General features: G+C 39.6%; 1 pseudogene; it reads right to left on the reverse strand.

Moving 5' to 3' along the window:
* Nucleotides 1-15,204: 15,204 nt before the first annotated feature.
* LOC149749706 (large ribosomal subunit protein eL38 pseudogene) lies at nucleotides 15,205-18,324 on the reverse strand (annotated as a pseudogene).
* Nucleotides 18,325-26,213: the final 7,889 nt, after the last annotated feature.

Here is a 26,213-nt window from a genome sequence, read left to right on the forward strand (position 1 = left end):
TACTTCGGTATCAGTGAGGACCAGGTGTTTGTGAGACTCTTACAGAGGAGGAGGGACGGACATTTATTTTTGAATCACAGGTGTCTAACTTCAGGGAGCTTGTAAGTTGTCTAGGGTGCTTGTTAATGCAGACTCCTTGGCCCTATCTCTGACCTATGACCTGTATCACTGGTAGCAGGGCCTGGGAATCTGAACTGTTAACTGCCATCCAGATGACGTCGATGCAGCTGGCCTGGGGATGACACTTTTGAGAAATATCCTTTTAAAAGGTCTTCATTAAATAGATCAAGCTGAGCAATGGCATGTCACTTGGTGGAAGTGTGAAGCTTGTACAATAACTTTTACCTTTTCTTCTTCCCTTATTTAGGGAAAGAATTTCAACTCATTAAGTAACAAAGCCTAGTGCACAGGACCTCTAGTGGGTGGGGGGGAAACCAGCAGTGTCAGCAGCATCTGGTTGAATGATTGCGACTAAACCTGAACTGGAGCCACTGCATGCGAGGGTGAAATTAGCCCTCCCTTTGATGCTAAAGCAATGCGGTGGCTTTTCCTCTTGGGAGCACTTCAATCCTGAGTCTGATTGTCAGAAGGCTCAATGGTGTTCTGAGATCTATATGTTACTGAGTCCAAGCTTGTACTACTTGCTGCACAACAGGCCAATAAATCGAGAGATGAGTTGTTGGGACAAGGAACAGTGTCTTTATTTGGAGAGCCAGCAGACCAAGAATATGGTAGACTAGTGTCCCAAAGAACACTAGAGCTCTTCCCTGAGTTAGAATTCAGGCTTCTTTTATGCTAAAAGGGGAGGGGGTGTGGTTGGTTGGTGTGAACTTCTTGGTGCTAGAATCCTTTGTTCTTGCAGCTGTCCATGTAGGTGTGGCCATAGTGTTCCTATAAACCTCCAACAAGACAAATATTATTCTTTGTTCTGCAACTTTTTATCTCTACATGAATAGAAAAGTGTTACACCTTTAAAGGTGAGAGCCTTGAGAATGGGCTATCCTGTATATTTCAGGCTATAGGCAACATTCTTTTAGTGATTAACTTATAGAAAAAGCAATAGAATACAAAGGTAAGAAAAACAGATCCAATATGGAGTCAGATTTGTTCTTCCCTATTACATGTAGAGTGGTTCCATTAGACTTACCAGAGAAGATATCAGTGAGATAAGACATCATGATAGGGACCTGCTCTTTCACATTTTGTAGTTTTGATGCACCGCACTGGAACACAAACATCTTCTCCTATCCAAAAGCACAGGACAGAGCAATTTGAGTGCTGGTCCCTTGTTATGTATACCAAGGGGTGATCCTGTTGCTTTAGTCTACAGATATTCTCTGCTCTCCATGTAGACCATTCACAGAAATCTCAAATGACTGTCCTACTTCTACTACTAATAAATGTTTCCTCACCCACTTACCCACCCATGCATGCATCCATCCAGTCAACCATGAAACACTTGCCAAGTACCTGCCTTATGCTAGGCACTGTTTCAGGCACTAGGGCTTAGTGGTGAACACCACAGAGAAGCTGCTCTCATGGAGTTTTCATTGTAACACAGCCTCATGGTCCTTTGGGTTTCCTGTCATCTTGTTTCCCAATCATTTCTCCATAACTGGTTAATATTTTATTGTCCCCTTCTTTTTTTGTTCTTTTGCAAGATAAATAGGCAAGTATCCCACCCTTGCTCAGACATTTTATATATATGTATGTGTGTATGTAATAGAAGTGTACGTATCTATGTATGTATACACATACACATGTATACACATATACATACATAGGTATAACACATGTGTAACAATACATACATAGTAAATATATATACTTATGTAGCAAAGGTTGATTTTCAAAGGTCATGGCCATCATTTACTCTTTCAGCAAATTTTTTTAGGTGCCTACTATGTTGCTAGTCATGAGTAAAGCCAGTTTTAGGCTCAAGGAACCTTTTCCCAGTTCCTCAGTATGGGCTCTGTTCTTCCTTTTCAGGGCAGGTACATGAGAAAGAACTGCCAAGTGGATGCCTGCCTGTTTCTTTTTATTCATATCATTTATTAAAAGAGTCATGGAAAGAGAAAAGGTCCCAATATGTTCTCAACTGAAAAAACAGACAGTTAACCCCACAGAAAACCGTGTTCTATGTAAATGCCAATAAATCGTTTCATGTTAAAAGGTCATAAAAACCGACAAGGTAAACCCCAGATGCCATCTTGATGTTGACATGGAAGTTCTTACCATACCCTCCAATGTCCCCAGCTACAAAACACAGTATTTTGGGAGATTTATTGACAACAAATCAGCTTAGATTTATTGCAGATTATTGATTTCCACATTCAAAAGTTAATGAGGTTTGTGCCTTCATTCTGCACTTCTGCTCTGGGGAGAATAATGAGATTTCCTGAAGACACAAACCATTCAATTAAAATAAAGGGAAGACTGTAATGTGCATCCTGGCTGTATCCTGATACTTTCCCCCCTCATCTTTTCTCTTTTTCTTTCTCAACATAGCTAATTTCTCAGGTGATTTTTATTTTTGCTTGTCAAGAGATGATTAAGGTGATCCCAGGCAGCACCGTTACCAATCATCGATGATTCCCTCATGGAACCTTACGTGGAGAAGTGGAGCTAATCTATACAATCTATCCAGGCTTCTTTCCTCTGATACACCTACAGACATCTCAGTGTCTCAGTTGTAGAAACGCAAATTGATTGATGCTCAGTTAGAAACCTCAGACTGACATGAAGAGATCTAACTACATTATTTAAAGCAGGAGGTATTGAGTTTCTAGATATTGGCTAGTAACCTTTTAGCCAGTATGGTGCTGGGCGTAAGTAACTTCAAAGCATGGTTTCTTTTTGACCATTGCAGATTTTCTGGCTTAATAATTTATCTGTAAGTAGTTTTGATTCCATCTTTATCTGCATGCTAGCATAGAATTTTTACAGACCACAAACTTTACTTAGTTCATTTATTTAACTCTAGATAAGACTGTATAACCCCTTTATGACCCCTAGCCATATTGCCATTCTTGTCCACCAGAGATTGGAGTTTGGGATGGAATGTAAGAAAGCAATGAACCAGAATGATGTGACTTTTTCCCATGTTCTTTCAGAGAGAAAGTTGGGGAATATGCTAAGGTGCTAAGCTTTTCTAAATCTGGCTGCAGTGATGTTAGATACTTACTTATCTTAAGGTAAGTATTGTATGTAGATGAAACATTGACCTGAAACAAATTGTAGTTTTATGAACAGAGAGCTAAATGTCAAGGGAGAGTATGGTGGGTGATCGGATGCACGGCCCTGATTCTCCTTCAGGAATGAAGAGCTTCCTCCTCCAGCTATTGGGAGCTCTGCAGGCTGCCAGTTCTTACAGGAATTGTCCCAGTTGAAGAGCCCCTCCTTGCCTAAGGTCATGTACCCTTTTTGGGACAGGCCCTACCCAATGACCAGTTGCTATGGGATATGGATAATGACCAGGTTTGGCCCCCTACACACAACCTGGTACAACTCTGAAGAGTCATTGACTGAGACTGCATCATGCTCTGCTTTCTGCTTTGTCCAGTCTTGCTTCCTACCCTTCCAAAGGTGCTGACCACAAGAACCCATCTTACTAAACCTCTTACATGCTAATTTCTGTCTCTGAGTCTACTTCCTAGGAAACTCAACCTATAACAGGGAGATTGCTCTTCAGGATCTCTCTAGAACAGGGATCAGAAAATTCTGGCCCACAGAAATAATGTGGTTCACTGCCTGTTTTTATAAAGTTTTATTAGAACACAGTCACAGTTATGTGTTTACATGTTGTCTATGCTTCCTTCTTGCTACAGCGGCACAGTTGGGTAGTTGCTACGGAGCCTGCATGGCCCTCAAAATCTAAAATATTTTTTCCCTGACCTTTTACAGAGAAAGTTTGCCAATCGCTGCTATTGAATATTGGAAGAAACACAGATATTAGATGATAGAGAAATCCAGGACAGGAACCTCTCAGAACATTATGCATTCTGGATGGAATTTTAAGCATCTGTTTAATGAAATAGTCTTTGATCTGTTCCTTTCTAGTCATATTCATGTCCGAACTTTTCTCTAACTCTCTGCTGGGTTGATACAGAGAAAATGAAGAATATGAATTTGTGATCTTGTGTTTGAGTTTTGGCATAATACAATGAATTTACCTTCTCTTGTGCTTTAAGGTTTACAAAAGCATTTTTACATACGCTCCTTTATCTTGAGGTGTACAGAGGATGGTCTTCATATGATAAAGAAACTGAGGTTCAAGCACGTTATTGCCTATTATCATGGAGTTGTTGCCTATTATCATGGAGTTGTTTTTAAAATCCAGAACCTTTGTCTCATGTTTCAGCTACTTTTCTGTTTCTTATCAAAATAAATGGAAAGGCAGGGAAGAGTCATTGTCGGGTGATGAAGTAATAAGCAGAGAGGAGGCTGCAGTGATTTTTGGAAGAGAAAAGTATCCTTCTCTGATGCTTTTTTATATATGAATTCATCAGATGTTTATTGAAGGGCACCTAGCCGGCGTGTGGAAAAACTGATATCTTGAAAAAGTTCTACAGATGGTTCGAATGTGAATTCATAGTTGGGAACCAGAGGCCAAGCCCTGATTGTTAATGCCCAGTGATAGTACCTTTGAGGCAACTTGACCACCCAAAATAACACTTTCTTGCTTTTCTTCTTTTGATTATTAATTTCCTTGTTTATCTGACAAATAATAATTAAGTGCCGATCACATACCAGGCGCTGTATGAGAGAATAAATGATGAACAAGCTAAACGTGGTTCCTGTGTACGTGGAGCTCCCAGTGTACCAGGAGGAGACACGATTAAGCTAGCAGTAACCACAAAGTGAGTAGGGGCTCAAAGAAGGGCAGTACAGGGTGCTACATATGTGTCTACTTGGCATAGGTTGGAATCAGGAAAGAAGTGACGTTTAAATGAGACTCAAAGTATGAATAAGAGTCAGCCAGGCGGAGAGGCTGAAGTGTGCGTTATGTAGAGAGAACAGAAAATGCAAAGGCCCAGGAATGAGAGAGAACATGATGCAGTAGAGGAAGTGACAGAGGCTCATTCTGAGTGTAGAACAGAGGGGAAGGTTGGTGAGAGTTGAAGCTGAAGGTACACAGTACAGAGGGGCAGTTCATGAGGGACTGCCTGCAGGCCACAGTACATAATTTCAAATTTATTCCAAGGGCATCAGGGAGTCACCGAAGGGGTTTAAACAACAGAAGAGCACTTATTTTTCCGTCAAAACATAACCATTAGCTAGAACCAGGTAACTGTTTTACACACAGGAGCCAACGGGACATGAGGCCTGATTAAAGAAGCCAAGGTTAGAGGCACCATCTGTGCTTGTAAACAAAGTGGGAGCTCTCCCCTTTCCAGGTACACTGTGTTTTCTTTGACTGCCTCTAGACCCTCTCAGTACAGGAACAAACAATGAAGCCCCACCTGCTCTGCAGTTGTCGGTGTCACCTCTGTAAACATCGCAGTCTTGTTTTCTGTGACTCCTCTCCTTCAGCTCTGAGACCCGAATGAAAAGGGCATTGCTGTCTGGGCTCTTTTTCTGTCCATCAGTGTTTTGATTAAAGTCACTCAGAGGCCCTATTCTTTGAACAGAACAGATCGAAGTCTTGACTAACCAGGCCCAGTCCTTCAGGGGGTAAGAGTCAACCATTTCTGCTGGATTCATGCATTACTTCTTGACTCTGAAAAAGGGCAGAATGCAATTTTCTGCTGAAATCACACCTGATTGCAGATCATCACACTACTGCCCAGTGGACCTATTCCTCCCTCGCTTATACGTCTTAAGGTTGTGTGTCATCAGGAAGAAGTAGGCAGCCAAGGAGAAGGGCACGTTTACCTTTGATGCCTAAAATCTCAGCTGAATAAGTAGAAAATCCTACATTGCTTATGAATTGCAGGCATAGCTCAGGCAGAGGCTAGAGATCTGGGGGTTCATCAGTGGCCTCCACCTTCCATAAAATGAGATTGTAAGAAGTTTTTCAGGTTGGAGATGTAATTTCACTTTTCTGTACTTTTATTTATTTTACTTCTTTTCCTCAGATCTTGAAAGAAAAATACATGGATAGATAATGGACAGGACAATTTTTTATTATCAACAACCTATTGAGGTGATGTGGGAAAAGACAGTTTTAGGGGAGGAGTTAAAGGATCCTTAATTTTCACGTGTTTGAAGATTTTTCTGTTGTCTTTCTGTTATTGATTTCTTGTTTGGTTCCATTTTGGTCAAAGAACATACACTGTGTGATTTAAATTCTTTCAAATTTAAGATTTGTTTTATGACCTAGGATATGGTCTGTCTTGGAGAATATTCCATGATCACTTGAAAAGAGTGGATATTCTGTTGTTAAGAGGAATATTCTGTATATGTCAATAAGATTCTTTTAGTAATGGTGTTGCTAAATTTTATATCCTGGCTGATTTTCTGTCTGATACTTCTATTAATTGCTGAAGGTAGGGTATAGAAGTCTCCAACAATAATTAAAATTTTACCTATTTCTCCTTTTAGTTCTATCAGTTTTTGCTTCACATTTTTTGCAACTCTGTTGTTTGATACATCCACACCTAGCATTGCTATGTATTCTTACGGGATCAACCTTTTAATCATTATGTAATGTCCTCTCTATCTCTCGTAATTTTCTGAGCCCTGAGGTCTACTTTGTCGTATATCAGTGTACCCATTCCTGCTTTTTTAAAAAATTAATATTTGCATAATATATCTTTTTCTTGTCCTTTTGCTTTTAACCTACCTATGGTGTTATGTATGAAGTGAGTTTCTTGTGGATAGCCTAAATGGGTCCTAATTTTTTATTCATTCTAGAAACCTCTGTCTTTCAATTAGTGTATTCAAACCATTTATAGATAAAATGATTATTGATATGTTAGGGCTTAAGTCTGCCACTTTGTTTTCTGTTTGTTTTCTCTTTCTTATTCCTCTTTTTCTCTTTTCTTACTTTCCTATGGATTACTTGAACGTAATACTGGAAGTTCTACCCAGTGAAATAAAGCAAGAAAAAGAAAGAAAAGGCATATAGATTGGAAAGGAAGAAATAAAACTGTCTCTTTTTGGAGATGACACAATTGTGATAACACTGAATCCTGGCAGGGAGGCAGAGAAGCTGGATTACTCATACATTGCTGATGGGAATGTAAAGTGGTACCATCGCTCTAGAAAATAGTTTGGCAGTATCCTTTAAAACTAAAAATGGACTTACCATATGATTCAGCAATTATACTTGTGAACACTTATCCCCAAGAAGTTAAAACTATGTTTACAAGGAAATTGTACATGAATGTTCATAGCAGTTTTATTCAGCCAAAAACTGAAAACTACCCAAATGTCTTTCAATGCATGAATGAATGGTTAAACAAACTACGTTTTATCTACACCACAAAATACTACTCAAAAATAAACAGAAATGAACTACTGATATATAGATACAACAACTCAGCATGCCTTGGATGAACCTCAAGGGAATTATGCTGAGTGAAAAAAGGCAATTACAAGAGGCTACATACTGTATGATTCCATTTATATAATACTCTTAAAATAACAAAATTATAGAGAAAAAATTAGTGCTTTCCAGGAGTGAAGGATGTGAGGGGATATGGCTACAAAGAGGTAGTACAAGGGAGCTTTGGGGTGATTATATCTTGATTGTAGTGGTAGTTACAGGAAGTTACACACGTGACAAAACTGCATAGTACTACACATACAACAGCCCCCCCGCCACACACACACACAAATGAGTTCCTATATCTGATTAAGGTCAATTACCTGATTTTTTTTTTTTTTTTTTTTTTTTTTTTGCGGTACGTGGGCCTCTCACTGGTGTGGCCTCTCCCGTTGCGGAGCACAGGCTCCGGACGCGCAGGCTCAGCGACCATGGCTCACGGGCCCAGCCGCTTCGCGGTATGTGGGATCTTCCCGGACCGGGGCACGAACCCGTGTCCCCTGCATCGGCAGGCGGACTCTCAACCACTGCGCCACGAGGGAAGCCCAAATTACCTGATTTTGATATAGTACTATAGTTATGCAAGATGTTAACACTGGGGCAGACTGGGTAAAATGTCCACTGATCCTCCCTGTACATTTCTTTCCAACTTCCTGTGAATCTATAATTATTTCAAAGTAAAAAGTTGAAGAAGATATTTAGTTATGAATATATAAGTATTCACACACATGTATGTGAAAACCCACCAGTTTGTTTTATTCTTCCCAGTTCATTATCGTTATCAGACCAACTGGGGATACAGATGGGTTCTAGGAGCTAAAATGAGGGGAGATGATCCCTTTCAGAGTGGTCTTGGGTCCATTTTTAAGGTTATGGTAAGTGGAGAGAGCTTAACTTGATAAGTTGAGACAGTGAATTTGAAACAGTTTATGGAGAAACTGCAGTTTGGTGTGACCCTTCCCAAATATTAAGGTGCATTAAGGGGAAACAGTGGACCATGCTGTGAGAGATTCTAATTTCGGTCTTCTATGTATCAGAAGCCTGCGTTTTAAATAAACACAGGTAATTGTGACATTTGTGGTTCTCTGGCCACATTTAGAACCACACGGATGATTGGACTAAAATCCTGCCTCTGCCCGCTCTTACTGAGTGAACTTCGGCAAGTTCCGAGTCTCATTTTCCTTATCTGTAAAAGGAGAGCAATGTCCTCCTAGGGTTAGTATGAGCTGGTGCTCAAGAAATAATTGTGATGTCACTGTTATCAGTATTGTCATAATCATTATACCATTAATGACATTGGCACACAGTAGGTCCCAGTGATGTCACGCTGGTAGTGTTGCACTAAGATGCATCTCATATATTATTTAGCACCAGCAGGGCTTTTGACAAATTGGGTTTGATGAGCTTGTAGACACATGAGGAGGCTTGTTGAGGAGTGTCACTGGGGAGAGTAGTGCTGGGCGCATGAGTTAAGGCCCTCGGTCAGGAGTACGGGAAGGTGTCACTGCCTGAGGTCGAGTGGGAAGTACATTCAGTTTGTTCACTTGGTGATTAACAGTTGGTATCACAGGCAAAGAAACTTCCTCTTGGGGGAGGCCTACAAAAGGTCCCCCAAATTTTGTAGCACAAACTGGGAAAATGTCAGAAACAATGTTATGTCCTATGGCATTAGGGGCGTGTTTTCTTATATTCATTCATCAAATATTCCTGAGAACACACTGTGTACAAAGCTATGGGTGATGTACTGGGGGTACATTGGTGAAAAAAACAAATGTCATTCTGCCCTTGTAGGGCTTGTGATCAGGTGGGGGAGACAGACGTTGAACAGGAAATTTTATGTGTGATAAGTGTTACAAAACAGGAAGTGAGTATTCGTTGGAAGCATATAAGAAGAGGAAGTTGGGAGTTCCCTGGCTGTCCAGTGGTTAAGATTCTGAGCTTCCACTGCAAGGGGTGCAGGTTCTACCCCTGGTTGGGGAACTGAGATCCCACAGGCAGCGTAGCATGGCCAAAAAAAAAAAAAAAGAGGAAGTAACTTTGAAGGGGGTAACAGAGATGCTTCCCTGTGGACATGCTATCTAAGCTGATCTGAATAGGAAAGGAATCTGCCAAGACCATAGCTGCGGAAGAGTGTTTGCAAAAGAAACAATATATTGGAACACCTGGAGAGGGAGGGGACACAGGCATTTTGAGGAATTGGACAAGTTCAGCATGGGTGCCAGGCAGAGTATGAGGTGGGAGAAGAGGGTAGGTGAACATAAAGCATTTATGCCAGTGCCTGGCACAGTGGAAATAATAGGAAACAATGCCAACCTTTGGTATTATTATTTTTATTGTTAATTGTAAGGGCAGTTAGAAATCTTTGAGGGTTTAAGGTAGGGGAATGACTTGATGAGATTTTCATTTTAGGTTGTTTAAAGTCACTTCTTGAGGACTGTACGCTGGTGATGTGCTGAGAGGTGGAGAAACTCAGTTGCTTCTCTGCTTTCCAAGAGTATTCTAGCTGGGTCTTGAGGTGAGGTACATCACTCCTTCTCCGTGGTGCTAACATTCCAAGTCCAGGGAGCCTAACATGGATCCTGACATTGACCTTGTAGTAAAGTACCCCCTTTCCCTCCACCCCTTTTTTTCCCCTAGGATAGCTCCTGATCTAGAGAGTTTCTACTTGATCCTTCTTCACAAGTGGATTTCCCTTTGAATATGTGGAAGAAAGGACTTAGGCCAACTTGTAAATAAGTGAACTTACTGTCCACTTGGTGTCACTTGAAATTGACCATGGCCTGTATACTGTGCCCTCCGAGTGTCCTTCAGGCGGCTTAGCAGCTCCCTCTGGTTCCTTACAGAGGTCACACCTGCAGCTCCTATTGGATATGACTAAATGGTATCCAAGGCCTAGAAGACACAATTATATATAACACTGTGCCCTCTGGCATGTTGCTGCCTGAGCTCTGTTCTATATCAGAGACAGTGGGTCTAAAACCCCATGACTGCTGACGTAACAGCAGATGGATGTGATAAGTCGGGAGTGACCATCATCCCGGTAAGTCAGGGGTGCCTTCTACACAGGGAATTATATCTTATGGATATGGTAACCTATGGGTATCCCAAGGTGTGTCTAATTGGGAAACAGAAAAACTATTAGGGCAAATACAGAAAAAAATATTGTAGAAAGAAAAACAAAAAGCTTAAAGGTGAGAGTATAAATAAGAATGTGGTGGATTTTTATCCTAACAGCATGGAGACATATTCACTTGCATTAAACCAAGGTAACAAGCTAAAGTCTAATCCAGAGAAACCCAAATATTTCTTTGAAATATGTGACATCCAAACCACAAAACAAGCAATGCAATTAAAAAAGGAAGGCAAATCAGGAAGAGATAGGAGTCTTTTCTTCTTAGGTTGGTTGGCTACATTCCTTTAGGACAGAAAACCAGGACAGAAATCCCACCTGGCCAGCCATGTCCTCTTAGGCTGCCGTTCATGTTTCTGATGACCAGTGACCTTTTTAGCCTTTACCTGTACTGACAAGAACCTTCTGCCACCACCTGGGAAGCCCCTAAGCAGGGGCAGCTGTGGCCAGACTAGCCTCTGCTGAGTTTCCAGGCCTCACCATAGTGGCATATAAAACTCCTTGGAGAATGACCTTGTGCCAGGGCAAGAGACTTACGTTCATCCTAGAGATTAGTAGTCACTGTCGCGCTTTTCTTAGATGGTTGAATCTGCCAGGTTCCACACAAGGAGGCAAAGGTATTGCCTCCATCAATCCATAAAATGGTGATAATTAATTTTATGTGTCAACTTGGCTGGGCCAGCGTCCACATATTTGGTCAAACAGTGTTCTGGATGTTTCTGGGAAGGTGGTTGTTTTTGTTCTTGTTGTTTGGGTTTCTTTGGATGAGTTTAACATTTAAATTGGTGGGCTTTGAGTAAAACAGATAACTCTTCATAATGTGGGTGGGCTTTATCCAATCAGTTGAAGGCCTTAATGGAGCAAAGACTGACCTTCTCGGGAGGGGGGTGCTGGGATGAATTGGGAGATTGGGATTGACATATATACACTGCTATGTATAAAATAGATAATTAATGAGAACCTACTCTATAGCACAGGGAACTCTACTCAGTACTCTGTGGTGACCTAAATGGGAAGGAAATCCAAAAAAGAGGGGATATGTGTATATGTGTAGCTGATTCACTTTGCTGTACAGCAGACACTAACACAACATTGTAAAGCAACTATACTCTAATAAAAATTAATAATTTAAGAAGACTGATCTTTTCCAAGCAAGAAGGATTTCTGTCAGCAGACCACCTTTGGACTCAAACTGCAACTCTTCCTTGAATCTCCAGTCTGCTGACCTCGCCTATCACATTGTGGATTCACTTGAAAACAGAGTCAGTCAGGGTCAAGCAGAGTCCTTGTGGTTTGGCCCATGTGGTAAGGACATGTGCTTTGGAGACAGGCAGGCCGAGTTTTGAGCCCAGTTCCGCCATTTACTACGTGCATGATCCTGAACAACTGAACTTTTCTTAGTATCCTATTTCATAAAAACAGAAATAATAATAGAGCCTACCAATATTTATCAAGAATATTTCAGCTGCAAGTAAAAAAAGCGCAACTCAAGAGGGCTAAAGCTAGTGCTTCTAACACTTTAATGGGCATACACATCACCTAGAGGTCTTGTTGAAATGGAGATTCTGATTCAATAGGTCTGAGGTCTAAGGGAAAAAAATGTGGAGAGGGGCTTTTCTGGGGAAGGGATGCCTGTGTACTTGGAAAGTGCAGTAGTAAATATTGCTTCAAGCACAGCTGGATCAAGTGTTTAAACTACATTTCCAATAATTTGTCACTTAGAGTTTTAGGTTCTCCTTACCTCTTTTTTGGCATCCCATGCTTCTAGAAGTTCCAGAGGTACAATTTATCAGCTTGAAAAGCACAGAGAAGATAGAGCATCTTCCCCAATAGTTCCAGAAAAAGTACCTTCATTGGTTTGGCTTTGCTTGCTTCCATTTAGATCATGCTTCACTCCTGAGTCAATCACAGTCATCAGGTGAACACAATACCTCAAGCCACAGATGCTGATCTTGGTTAGGCTCCAAACTCTCTAGCCCTGAGGCATTTAGTCATCCCTGGCCATCGCGACCCAGACTTTGGAAAAAACATGTCGGATCTTTGAAGCCCTAGCTTTGGCTCTAGTCTACACAGTGAGATATTTTGCTTATTAAGTAGTCCCCATTAATGAAGTGTTTCTTGGGAGGTATCTAGAACTCCTTTTTTTTCTAATTGCAAGTTTTAATTAAGTTTAAATTGGACAATGTGACTATAAAATGGGAAATAAAATAGCACAAATCAAAGAAAACCTACAGAGGAAATGAAACTAGGAAAATGCACATTGGGCAGGATCACGTGGGTGAGCTGGGATTAAATGGCTCATCTTTGGGAAGGACCTTGGCTCCTGCTGTAAGTAAATGACCTTCTCCAGTGAACTAAATGATATCCTAATGGCCTAAAAGGCTTAATGCACCTCCCCAATTTCTTCCCCACTGATTAGCAGGCCCCCTGAGTATAATGCACTTCCTTATATACACACAGTAAATGACTAGAAGATGAGAATGTAGAAAGAGTTATTAAACTTTAAACCAACATTAAGATTTATGTCATGAACTTTTGCTTTTCCACCATGTGTTCTCTGACAGACTTGATTTTAAAGACTATGAAACACTCTCAGCTTATTGCTCAAAGGCCTTTCCAAAAATATAAATGATTGGATAATGACCTAGGTCACCAGAGCATGTTGGAAAGATCTCTGCTCAGATACAATTTCAGGGGGCTTAGCTAAGGAAAGCTCATTATAGGTACCAATGATTAGATTTTTGTGCTTTTTCATTATGACCCATAGCACCACGCATCAGTCACTGTGAGTCAGAGGAAATTGCAAAAGCAAACACATTCACATTCACATTCATCTAGCAAGTGTATTTGTTTTCTGGACTTTTGGAGGACAGTTCCTGGGTGCTAAGTCAATCATGATGAGTGCTGATTCAGAGAGAATGACTGGTCCACTTGGCAAAGCCGGTTTTATGCTCTCTCTTGCCAATCACCCAGAAGAGTGTTTAGAAGTCACTGGCAACATTTACTTCCTTTGATGGATTCATTCAGCTCTGGCAAGAGAAAATGTTTCTGTGTTGCCTGTGGTTGTAGTGAGGTGTGCAAATAATTCCAAATGGTCCTTTGAAAGTAGCTGACTTAATTGGGTTGTTTTTAGATGTTAAAATGAAGGCAAGAGTTACCTTGCCTTGGAGTTCAGTGAAAAGGGTAAAAATTTAATTATTCCTCTAAAATGCATTAATTTATTCAACAAATATTTATTAAGGGCCTACTATATGGTGGTCATGGTGCTTGGTGCAGAGAATACTGTGCTAAGATAAAATTGGACATAATTTCTTTCCTCATGGAGCTTACTGTTTGGTGAGAGTCAGATTAAGAATTACACAAATAAATCTGTAATTTCTAATTGTGATAGTTCAGTGAAACAAATGATTTGGGCACTGGGGAGAAGATAAGAGAAACATAATATTGATGAAGGTGGGGTGGGAAAAACATGTATATTTGGAAAAGAATAAATTTCTCATGTCCTAAAGAAACATTAATTAATCCCTCTTCAATTCCACGTTCAAGTGAAAAAAGGCCTCAGTCAATCAAGGTACTTTGGACATAGTTACTTAACATTTGTAGGATTGTATGAGCATTTTGAATTCTTATTTAATAATCATGGAAATTACCAAAATGGATTAAGAAGGTCAAGTAAGTTTTAAAAATTGAAATGAATACTTCCACTTACTAAAAAAAAAAATAACCCAATCCATAATGAAATATGGTTTTCTGCATCTATTCTTGGGAATGTAATTTAAACATCTTTGATCTGTGGATAGAATTATTTTTGTGTATTTAGGAAGCACTAAATCTGTATTTAAAATTGGTTTAATAGCTTATACCTTTACATACTTAGCATTTATGTTCTATCAGCCTGTAATTTCTTAGAATCATCACCATCAACACAACACCATTTATTTCATAAGAATTTATTGAACAATGTATTAGGTCAGAATACCACAGGCTGCGTGTCTTAAACAACAAATTTATTTACTCACGGTTTTGGAGGCTAGAAGCCCAAGATCAAGGTGCCATCAGGGTTGGTTTCTGGTGAGCTGAGTTATAGGCATCTGGCTTCTTGCTGTGTCCTCACATGGCCTCTATTCTGTGAACACACAGAGGGTGAGTTCTGATATCTATTCCTCTTCTTACAAGGACACCAGTCCTATCAGATCAGGACTTCATTTAACCTTAATTACCTCCTTAAATGCCCTATCACCAAATAGGGTCACATTGGAAGTTAGTTTCAACATATGAGTTTGGGGGAACATAATTCAGTCCATTATAAGCACTTACTATGGGGCAAACTCTATGATAGGCACTAACATGAAGTGCTGAACGAGACAGTCACTCTCTCTCCCCTCATAGAGCTTCCAGTCTAGCTAGGTGGGAACACAGTAAACAGATAATTGCATAAATAAATATTTGTATCCTAGTGAGTACATCTTGGGGAAAGGACAGATGATATGCAAAGCCCAAAAGTAGCGCTTGTCCAGAAGCTTTGGGGTTAATATCAAGGTTAGCAAGAATTATGCTATAAATAAGTTCCTAATTTGAAGTTTTGGAGCAGATTATATATATGTAGTGAACAAAGAAAGATAATGAGCTGCAAAATTGGAAATACAGGGTGTTTTTTTTTTTTCTTAGAATAGCACTGTATGTCCATCCTACATTTGGAAGTGCCTCATCTAATATAAAAATTCATGAGTGAAGCGGTTCAGTTTATAATTTTTTTTTTTTTTTGGTACAGAGAAATAGTGCTTTCTTCCTAATTATTTCAAGCCAGTCATTGTTATCAAAATCCAGTCTTTGTCATGAGGGACAACATGAAAGGAAGGAGCCTAGGCATTTTAGACTGTTAAACAATCAGGATATTTTCTTTTTCCCAAAACATCTCCAAACTACTAGTGGTCCCCACATGCCAGCACCATAGTGTTTTATTATTAGTTTTTTCCTCTCAGATACCTCCCCTAACTCTTGATTTGGTGTACTTTGACTAAGTTCATAATCACAAACTGGAGTTGGACTTTGTACATATTCAAAAGCTCAACTAGGCTCACAAATTTCATCTGTGTTGCTCAGCTGGCCCTGCCTTCCTCGAGGAACCCCAGAGCCAGGACCCAGAAGCACTAATAAGACAGTTCTGCTGTTGTGCTCAGAAGTCCCTTGGAAGACATCACAGCTGCAATTCCTCCAAGTCTGAAATGTATGGTTAGGACAGTATAACTCACTGATGCAAATCTCCTGGTTGGCTCTTGATGATCAAAACAACAAGGACGGAGGTCTCTCCATCCTCATTTCCCCCTCTCATTTACCACTATCCTAGATGTAATTTTGAACCAAAGAAAAACTAGGGAGGATGGTCTCAACTGAAATCAAATAATAAAAGAACTAGAAGAGAGACAGGTGGGGAGGAAAAGAGGAGACTCCCTGAAGAAAGCTTTCAAAAGGGATGCATCTGTGCTCTGATTGTCCAGCTCATTAGGGCTCCATCTCTGTGTTGAATCCAACGCCCCACCTGTATCCTGTTTCCTCATCACTTCACTGTCTCTTCATTACTAGGCTGACACCTGTAAACATCATTCTGATTTATTTTACATGGCATACATTTCCATGTCTTATAAACCTTGACTAGTTAATTTTCTCATAAATGATTTAAAATACAGAAGAATGGACACTAGTACAAGATGGCAAAACCCAGCTTTATCAGATCTTAATATCATGCCAGATCTTCATCAGACTATTTCTTTTAAGTACAGATGTTAAATATTTCAGATGCAAAGAGGAGCTTCCTGTACACCCCTTGTCTCTCTTTTTCCTCCATATCCATAGCAGGAGTACTCACTACTGGGGGACCAGTGTTTATCACCCACATTATTATACTTTTGCCACAGATTTAGATAGCCATAAATATTATAGAATATTGCTTTGTAGATTTAAAAACTTTATATAAATGGTATCATACCTTATATATCCTTCTGAACTGGCTTTTACTCTCTCAGTATTATATTGTGAAATTAACACATTCTGATAAATGCAGTTCCAATTTGTTCTTTTTTTTCTTTAACTGCTGTAGAACATTAAGTGAATATACTTCAAAACATTTTTCAGTTTTCCTCTTGAGAAAAATTTAGGTTGTTTCAATTCTTTTTTTTTTTTTTTTGCTATAATGAACTTCAATTACAACCTTGTACCTTTCTCCTCCCAAACATATGCAAGTGTTTCCCTTGAGTGTATATCTAGTCTCCAGGCTACCACAGCAAATTACTAAAAACTGGGTGGCTTAGAACAACAGATTTTTTCCTCTTACATTTTTGCAGGGCAGAAGCCCCATATCAAGGTGTCAGTCACTTCCTCCAGAAGCTCTAGGGGAGATTTCGTTTCTTGCCTGTCCCATCTTCTGTTGACTGTTGGCACTCGGCCTGGGGATGCTTACTCCAATCTCTGCCTCTGTCTTTACGTGGCCATCTCCTCTGTGTCTCTCCTCTTCTGTTTGTGCCTCCTCTTCTTTTTTTTTTTTTTGAGAATTTTAAAAATTTTAATACTGTTCAAGTCAGTGTGCGTGATTCATTTCAGCTCCTTCACTGCCAAACCTGGGGGCAGGGATTGCTTCAGCTTCTCTGCCTTCTCTTTGTCTGTGATGACCAAGGTGTAAAGGTATCTGCTGCATCAAACTTTAAACATCATATTATCCTTATTTTTCTTTATCTTGACTGACTTGGCGTCCTTTCGCCTGGCTGTGAGCAGAAAGTCCTTGATTTCCTCAATTTTGCAAGGCATGGTGACAAGGTGTGGAGAGCGCGGCTGGAACTTTCCATCCAGGCCCGGGGTCCCCAGATATCACCCGGCCGTGGATTACCACGGATTACCTCCCACTCCCCACATAGGGCCTGAGAGACCTGTGCCTTGTCTTCTTATAAGGACACTTGTCATTGGATTTTGGATCCATCTAGATAATCCAAGATCTCATTTTGAGATCCTTAACTGCACATGCAAAGACCCTTTTCCCAAATAAAGTCACATTCACAGATTCCGGGTAGACAAGTCTTTTGGGGGCCATCATTCCCAACCTCAGCACTGCTGAAATTTTGAACCAGATAATTCTTTGGGCATAGGGATAATCTGTGCTTTGTAGGAAGTTTAACAGTATCTCTAGCCTCTATGGACTAGATTGCAGTAGTAGCCCCTCCCTCCTCCCTTGCCTTTGCAACCCCAGATGTGACAACTAAAAATGTCTCCAGACATTGCCAAATACCCCCTGGATAAGTGAACTACTCCTCTCCTTGTTGAGAAACACAGATTTAGGGAGAAGTTGCTGACTTATAGGATATGAGCTTTTAAAAACTTTACTAGATATTGTCAATAGTTGTCCAAAGTCATTGCACCAATTTAAACTCTTAGCAGCAGTATATGACAGTTCCCATAGCTCTGCAACATTACTTGTACTTGGTAGTGTCAGACTTTTTTTTCTGTCAATTTCATGCTATCTCATTGTTGTTTTAATTTACATCTTCCTAATTTCCAGTGTGGCTGAGCATCTTTTTATTCATCTATTTTTCATTTGGGTTTCTTGGTCAATGAATTGCTTCTTCATACTTTGTCCATTTTTTTTTTCTGTCATCATTTTCTTTTTGAGTTAAAGGAGCTCTTTATATATTCAGGAGACTAGTCCTTTTTCAGTTATGTCCAATGCTAATGGTGTCTCATTTGTACATTATCTTTTGTTTATAGTATCTTTTTTTGGGACAAACTTCTAAATTATAGCATTATCAATTTATCAATTCTTTTTTCTGGTTTGCACTCTTAGGGTCTCTTAATGTCTATTTGAAGTGTAAGGAGGCAGTCATGCTGCTTGAGGAAGACTGTAAAGACTAATCATATCCGAAAGAATTTAGTACTGTGGGAGGTGTCATCACATGTTGTAAAGACACAGAACAGTGTGCAGACTGCAGTCCCAGCATGCCCTAGCCGCAACTCCAAAACTGTGTTTTGGAGAAATAACTCATCTGCTTTATCTTTCCAAGCACTTGTCTAAAGGGGAAGGAGATTTGAGTCTCGGCATGACCCTAGTCTATTTAAAAATTTTACACACTTGTGAGTTCTCTAAGAGATGCTACTTACATCTCAGCTGTAGGAATCATCTTAACAGTCTTCTAGACTATTGGTAAAATTACCTGGACTGTAACAAAGGGAAACACACAAAATGGGAAACATATACAGATTATACAAATGAATGATGAAATGTCAGCCTAAAGTGCACACTTTCTCTTTTACTTTCATGTATCTTGAGACAAAGGCTCAGAGTGAACCCAATTGATACCTTTTGTGATATCAGAAATATGTCAGATATAATGCACGTACATACTTTTTAGCACAAATATTTAAATTGTATTTTTTTTCCCTTATAATTAATTCTTACAATCACCAGTCCATGTTAACCTAGTGATAACCACTTGGGGGTGCTTCTGAAGAGTCTATATACCCTATCTTCAGGGACACTCCACTAAACTTGATTTCCATTTAATCGATACTGTGAATTTTCTTTTTAGCTAGATCTTGCCATGCATGATGTTGTCTTTGACCAACTTAGGAATCACCCCAGATCCTCACAAATATTACAAATACCTGAAAATCTTGGACTTCTTTCACAGTTAAAAATCTTTCTTGTTCGGTAAATTCAGTTTAATATTTTCACTTACTACTCACAAAAGTTTCATTTTGTAGCCACCCCCGCAAAAAAAAAAAAAGGCTTTCACTCACCTTAGTCATAACTATACTCATTATAGGCATTACTTTATATTCATTATAATATTATTTTAAGCTAATAATACTGTATTAAAATTCAACGGCCATTAAGTCATAGACTCTTAAACTGTTAAACATTTAGCTTATGTACTGGTTAAAGTGGGGAACTTTCATTTGCACAATCGTGGGTGTGAACCGAGAGCCTCAGTTTTCTCATCGTCAGCAGTGACATAGGCCAGTTTCTCTCTAGTTAGTTTGGGAGTTTGCCTTCATATCACATTAAACAGAGGTGACACTTCTGACCTACTGTGTGACAGATGAAGTTTCTGGAGATCATGGCACCTAATAGATCATTTAATGTGAGCAGCTCTGACACGTGACCAAACTCCTGAAGCATTAGAGAAACTTCATGCAAGTCAATGCCATGTTGAAGTCTGCTGTCATTTCCAATGAGTGTCCACAACTGCCGTTAGCAGCTTCGTGAATTGTTGCCAGTGATACTGAGGAGAGAGGGTCAAGCCACTTTGCTATAGAGTGGCCCAAATGTGTCTCAGGGGAAGACAATGATACCTAAGAGGAGAAATGAAGGGATGCCAAAAGAGCATTTTTCTTTCCTCTTGATCTTACGGTACAATTGTTAAACTTGTGTTCATACACTTGGCGATTCTAACTAGCAAATAAAATAAAATAGGATAGCTTACTGGTATTTGAAAAAAAGTACATTCAGTAAAACATTATTGAGTGAACAAACAGCAAGATGACTAGCAAATCATTGGTATGACTATGTACAGTAATAGACATCTTACTTATTGATTATCATTTATTCATTTAAATTTTTATGTTATATTGGACTTTAGTTGATTAGCAATGTGTTAGTTTCAGGTGTACAGCACAGTGATTCAGGTGTACATATACCTATATCTATTCTCCTTCAAATTCTTTTCCCATTTGGGTTATTACAGAATAATGGGAGGGCGGAATCAAGATGGCGTACTAGGAGGACGTGGAATTCGCGTCTCCTCACAACTAGGGCACCTATCAGCCACCGGTGGGGGACCATGGATACATAAGGAGAGGGGAAGAACCCCCAGCAACCGGGAAGGACGTGGGGTGTGGGGGGAGTGAAGGGGGAGGAGAAGTGGAGTTGGGACGGGACCTACACCCCTGAGGGGTGGCTGGGGGAGGGGAGGAGTTCCTACACCCAGTGGGACTCAGCCATGGTTAGGGGTCCAGCGCCACAGGGGAGACTCTGGGGGAGATGGTGGGGGAGGGGCGCAAAGGAACGGAAGGGAATGCGGCCAGTACTTTCACTGTCCACTTAGGCACCGGGGAGCCTGTTGGGCTCCCGGGCCTAATCCTCTGCCCTCCGAGCCTCCCTCCTGCAGTGCAGAACCCAAGCCCCGCCCCTACCCCCCCCACCCAGGGCCCTACCTCTACACTCGGAGACCCCCTCCAATGTGCTGGGCCTAAACCCCACCCACACACCCTCATTCAGGGCCCTACCTCCAAACTCCGGAACTCCACACTCCAGAGGCCCTCCTTCTGACATGCTGCCTATCCCCTTCCATGCAGGTCCTAAGCAGAGGCCCTGCCCCACGCTTGAACGTCGCCCTGCCTAGGCCCCGCCCCCAGGGTCTTTTCCACCTATGTAGGTCCTGAGCCTAGGCCCCCACCTGCCTAAGACCTGCCCCACCCTAAACCCTGCCCCTGCCTAAGTTCCATCCCTGCCTAAACTCCGCCCCCATAACCAAGGCTTTTTTTCTTTTCTTTTTTCCTCTTTTAGATTGGGGCTCTGATTTACCTTGTTGATTCATTGTTGTTCATTCTTTTATATTTTTATTTTTCCTAATAAATCTTTTATTTTTCTAATTTTATTTTATTCTTTATACTTTGTTATTGTTCTCTCCTTTTGGCTTGTCCCCCCCCAACCCCACTTTTTTTTTTTTCTGTTGTAGTTTTATTTTATCTTGTTGCAGTTGTTTCAATTATACTTTTATTTTTCCTAATATATTTTTTAATCTTCCTAATTTTATTTTGTTTTTTATTATTTGATATTGTACTGCCCCTTTTTTTCTTTCTTTCTTCTATTTTTATTTATTTATTTTTTTTACCACACCACGAAGCTTGCGGGATCTTGGTTACCAGGCCAGAGGTCAGGCCCAGCTCCTGTGGTGGGAGCTCCAAATCCAAACCACTGGACTAACAGAGAACCTCAGACTCCAGGGAATATCAATCAGAGCAAGGCCTCCCGGAGGTCTTCATCTCAGCACCAAGACCCAGCTGTATCCAACTGCCTGCAAACTCCAGTGCTGCACGTCTCAGGCCAAACAACCAGTAAGACAGGAATACAGCCCCACCCATCAAAAAAAAAAAAAAAAAAACGAAAAAAAATATGTTACAGACAAAGGAGCAAGGTAAAAACCTACAAGACCAAATAAATGGAGATGAAACAGGCAACCTACCCGAAAAGGAATTCAGAATAGTGATAGTAAAGATGACCCAAAAGCTCAGAAAAAGAATGGAGAAAATACAAGAAACATTTAACAAGGATCTAGAAGAACTAAAGAGCAAATAAACACTGATGAACAACACAATTACTGAAATTAAAAATACTCTCAAAGGAATCAATAGGAGAAAAACTGAGGCAGAAGAATGGATAAGTGAGCTGGAAGATAAAATGGTGGAAATAACTGCCAGGAAGCAGAATACAGAAAAAAGAATGAAAAGAATTGAGGACAGTCTCAGAGACCTCTGGGACAACATTAAACACACCAACATTCGAATTATAGGGGTCCTAGAAGAAGAAGAGAAAAAGAAAGGGTCTGAGAAAATATTTGAAGAGATTATAGTCGAAAACTTCCCTAACGTGGGAAAGGAAATAGTCAAGCCCAGGAAGCACAGAGAGTACCATACAGGATAACCCCAAAGAGAAACATGCCGAGACACATATTAATCAAACTGTCAAAAATTAAATACAAAGAAAAAATATTAAAAGCAGCAAGGGAAAAACAGCACATAACATACAAGAAAATCCCCAAAAGGTTAAGACCTGATTTTTCAGAGAAACTCTGCAAGCCAGAACATATTTAAGGTGATGAAAAGGAAAAACCTACAACCAAGATTACTCTTCCCAGCAAGGATCTCATTCAGATTTGAAGGAGAAATTAAAACCTTTACAGATAAGCAGAAGTTAAGAGAATTCAGCACCACCAAACCAGCTTTACAATAAATGCTAAAGGAACTTGTCTAGGCAGGAAACACAAAAGAAGGAAAAGACCTACAAAAACAAACCCAAAGCAATTAAGAAAATGGTAATAGGAACATACATCTCAATAATTACCTTAAATTTAAATGGATTAAATGCTCCCACCAAAAGACATAGACTGGCTGAATGGTTACAAAAACAAGACCTGTACATAGTCTGTCTACAAGAGACCCACTTCAGACCTAGGGACACATACAGACTGAAAGTGAGGGGATGGTAAAAGTTATTCCATGCAAATGGAAATCAGAAGAAAGCTGGAGTAGCAATTCTCATATCAGAAAAAATAGACTTTAAAATAAACACTATTACAAGAGACAAAGAAGGACACTGCATAATGATCAAGGGATCAATCCAAGAAGAAAATATAACAATTGTAAATATTTATGCACCCAAAATAGGAGCACCTCAAATACATATGGCAAATGCTAACAGCCATAAAAGGGGAAATCGACAGTAACACAATCATAGTAGGGGACTTTAACACCCCAATTTCACCAATGGACAGATTAACCAAAATGAAAATAAATAAGGAAACATAAGCTTCAAATGATACATTAAACAAGATGGACTTAATTGATATTTATAGGACATTCCATCCAAAAACAACAGAAAACATTTTCTTCTCAAATGCTCATGGAACATTCTCCAGGATAGACCATATCTTGGGTCCCAAATCAAGCCTTGGTAAATTTAAGGTAATTGAAATAGTATCAAGTATCTTTTCTGACCACAACACTGTGAGACTAGATATCAATTACAGGAAAAAACTGTAAAAAATACAAACACATGGAGGCTAAACAATACGTTACTACATAACCAAGAGATCACTGAAGAAATCAAAGAGGAAATCAAAAACTACCGAGAAACAAATGACAATGAAAACACGACCCGAAAACTATGGGGTGCAGCAAAAGCAGTTCTAAGAGGGAAGTTTATAGCAATACAATCCTACCTCAAGAAACAAGAAACATCTCAAATGAACAACCTAACCTTACATCTAAAGCAATCAGAGAAAGAAGAACAAAATAAACCCAAAGATAGCAGAAGGAAAGAAATCATAAAGATCAGATCAGAAATAAATGAAAAAGAAATGAAGGAAACTATAGAAAAGATCAGTAAAACTAAAAACTTGTTCTCTGAGATGAAAAGCAAAATAGATAAACCATTAGCCAGACTCATCAAGAAAAAAAGGGAGAAGACTCAAATCAACAGAATTAGAAATGAAAAAGGAGAAGTAACAACTGACACTGCAGAAATACAAAGGATCATGAGTGATTACTGCAAGCAACTATATACCAATAAAATGGACATCCTGGAAGAAATGGACAAATTCTTAGAAAAGCACTACCTTCCAAGATTGAACCAGGAAGAAATAGAAAACATAAACATACAAACCAAAACACTGAAATTGAAACTGTGATTAAAAATCTTCCAACAAACAAAAGCCCAGGACCAGACGGCTTCACAGGGGAATTCTATCAAACATTTAGAGAAGAGCTAACACCTATCCTTCTCAAACTCTTCCAAAATATAGCAGAGGGAGGAACACTCACAAACTCATTCTACGAGGCCACCATCACCCTGGTTCCAAAACCAGACAAAGATGTCACAAAAAAGAAAACTACAGGCCAATATCTCTGATGATCATAGATGCAAAAATCCCCAACAAAATACTAGCAAACAGAATCCAACAGCACATTAAAAGGATCATACACCATGATCAAGTGGGGTTTATCCCAGGCATGCAAGGATTCTTCAATATACGCAAATCAACTAATGTGATATGCCATATTAACAAATTGAAGGATAAAAACTATGTGGTAATCTCAACAGATGCAGGAAAAGCTTTTGACAAAATTCAACACCCATTTATGATAAAAACTCTCCAGAAAGTGGGCACAGAGGGAACCTACCTCAACATAATAAAGGCCATATATCATTCTCAGTCGTGAAAAACTGAAACCATTTCCACTAAGATCAGGAACAAGACAAGTTTGCCCACTCTCACCACTATTATTCAATACAGTTTGGGAAGTTTAGCCACAGCAATCAGAAGGAAAAGAAATAAAATGAATCCAAATCAGAAAAGAAGAAGTAAAACTGTCACTGTTTGCAGATAACATGATACTATACATAGAGAATCCTCAAGTTGCTACCAGAAACCTGGTAGAGCTAACCAATGAATTTGGTAAAGTAGCAGGATACAAAATTAATGCACAGAAATCTCTTGCATTTCTATACACTAATGATGAAAAATCTGAAAGAGAAATTAAGGAAACACTCCCATTTACCACTGCAACAACAAAAATATCTAGGAATAAACCTACCTGAGGAGACAAAAGACCTATATGCAGAAAATTGTAAGACACTGATGAAAGAAATTAAAGATGATACAAACACATGGAGAGATATACCTTGTTCTTGGATTGGAAGAATCAACATTGTGAAAATGACTATACTACCCAAAGCAATCTACAGATCAATGCAATCCCTATCAAACTACCAGTGGCATTTTTCAGAGAACTAGAACAAATAATTGCACAATTTTTATGGGAACACAAAGACCCCGAATAGCCAAAGTAATCTTGAGAAAGAAAAACAGAGCTGGAGGAATCAGGCTATACTACAAAGCTACAGTTATCAAGACAGTATTTTACTGGCACAAAAACAGAAATATAGATCAATGGAACAGGATAGAATGCCCAGAGATAAACCCACGCACATATGGTCACCTTATCTTTGATAAAGGAGTCAAGAATATACAGTGGAGAAAACACAGCCTCTTCAATAAGTGGTGCTGGGAAAACTGGACAGCTACATGTAAAAGAATGAAATTAGAACACTCCGTATCACCAAACACAAAAATACACTCAAAATGGATTAAAGACCTAAATGTAAGGCCAGACACTACAAAACCCTTAGAGGAAAACATAGGCAGATGCTCTATGACATAAATCGCAGCAAGATCCTTTTTGACCCACCTCCTAGAGAAATGGAAATCAAAGCAAAAATAAACAAATGGGACCTAATGAAACTTCAAAGCTTTTGCACAGCAAAAGAAACCATAAACAAGACGAAAAGACAACCCTCAGAATGGGACAAAATATTTGCAAATGAAGCAACTGGCAAAGGATTAATCTCCAAAACATACAAGCAGCTCAGGCAGCTCAATACCAAAAAAACCAAACAACCCAATCCAAAAATGGGCAGAAGACCTAAATAGACATTTCTCCAAAGAAGATATACAGATTGCCAACAAACACATGAAAGGATGCTCAACATCACTAATCATTAGAGAAATACAAATCAAAACTACAATGAGGTATTACCTCACACCAGTCAGAATGGCCATCATCAAAAAGTCTACAAACAATAAATGCTGGAGAGGGTATGGAGAAAAGGGAACATTCTTGCACTGTTGGTGGGAGTGTAAATTGTTACAGCCCCTATGGAGAACAGTATGGAGGTTCCTTAAAAAACTAAAAATAGAACTGCCATATGACCCACCAATCCCACTACTGGGCATATACCCTGAGAAAAACATAATTCAAAAAGAGTGATGT

The sequence above is a fragment of the Delphinapterus leucas genome, chromosome 3, assembly GCF_059928025.1.
Source record: "Delphinapterus leucas isolate spDelLeu-1000000601 "Yukka" chromosome 3, BTC_Dleu_Yukka2, whole genome shotgun sequence".
Taxonomy (NCBI): domain Eukaryota; kingdom Metazoa; phylum Chordata; class Mammalia; order Artiodactyla; family Monodontidae; genus Delphinapterus; species Delphinapterus leucas.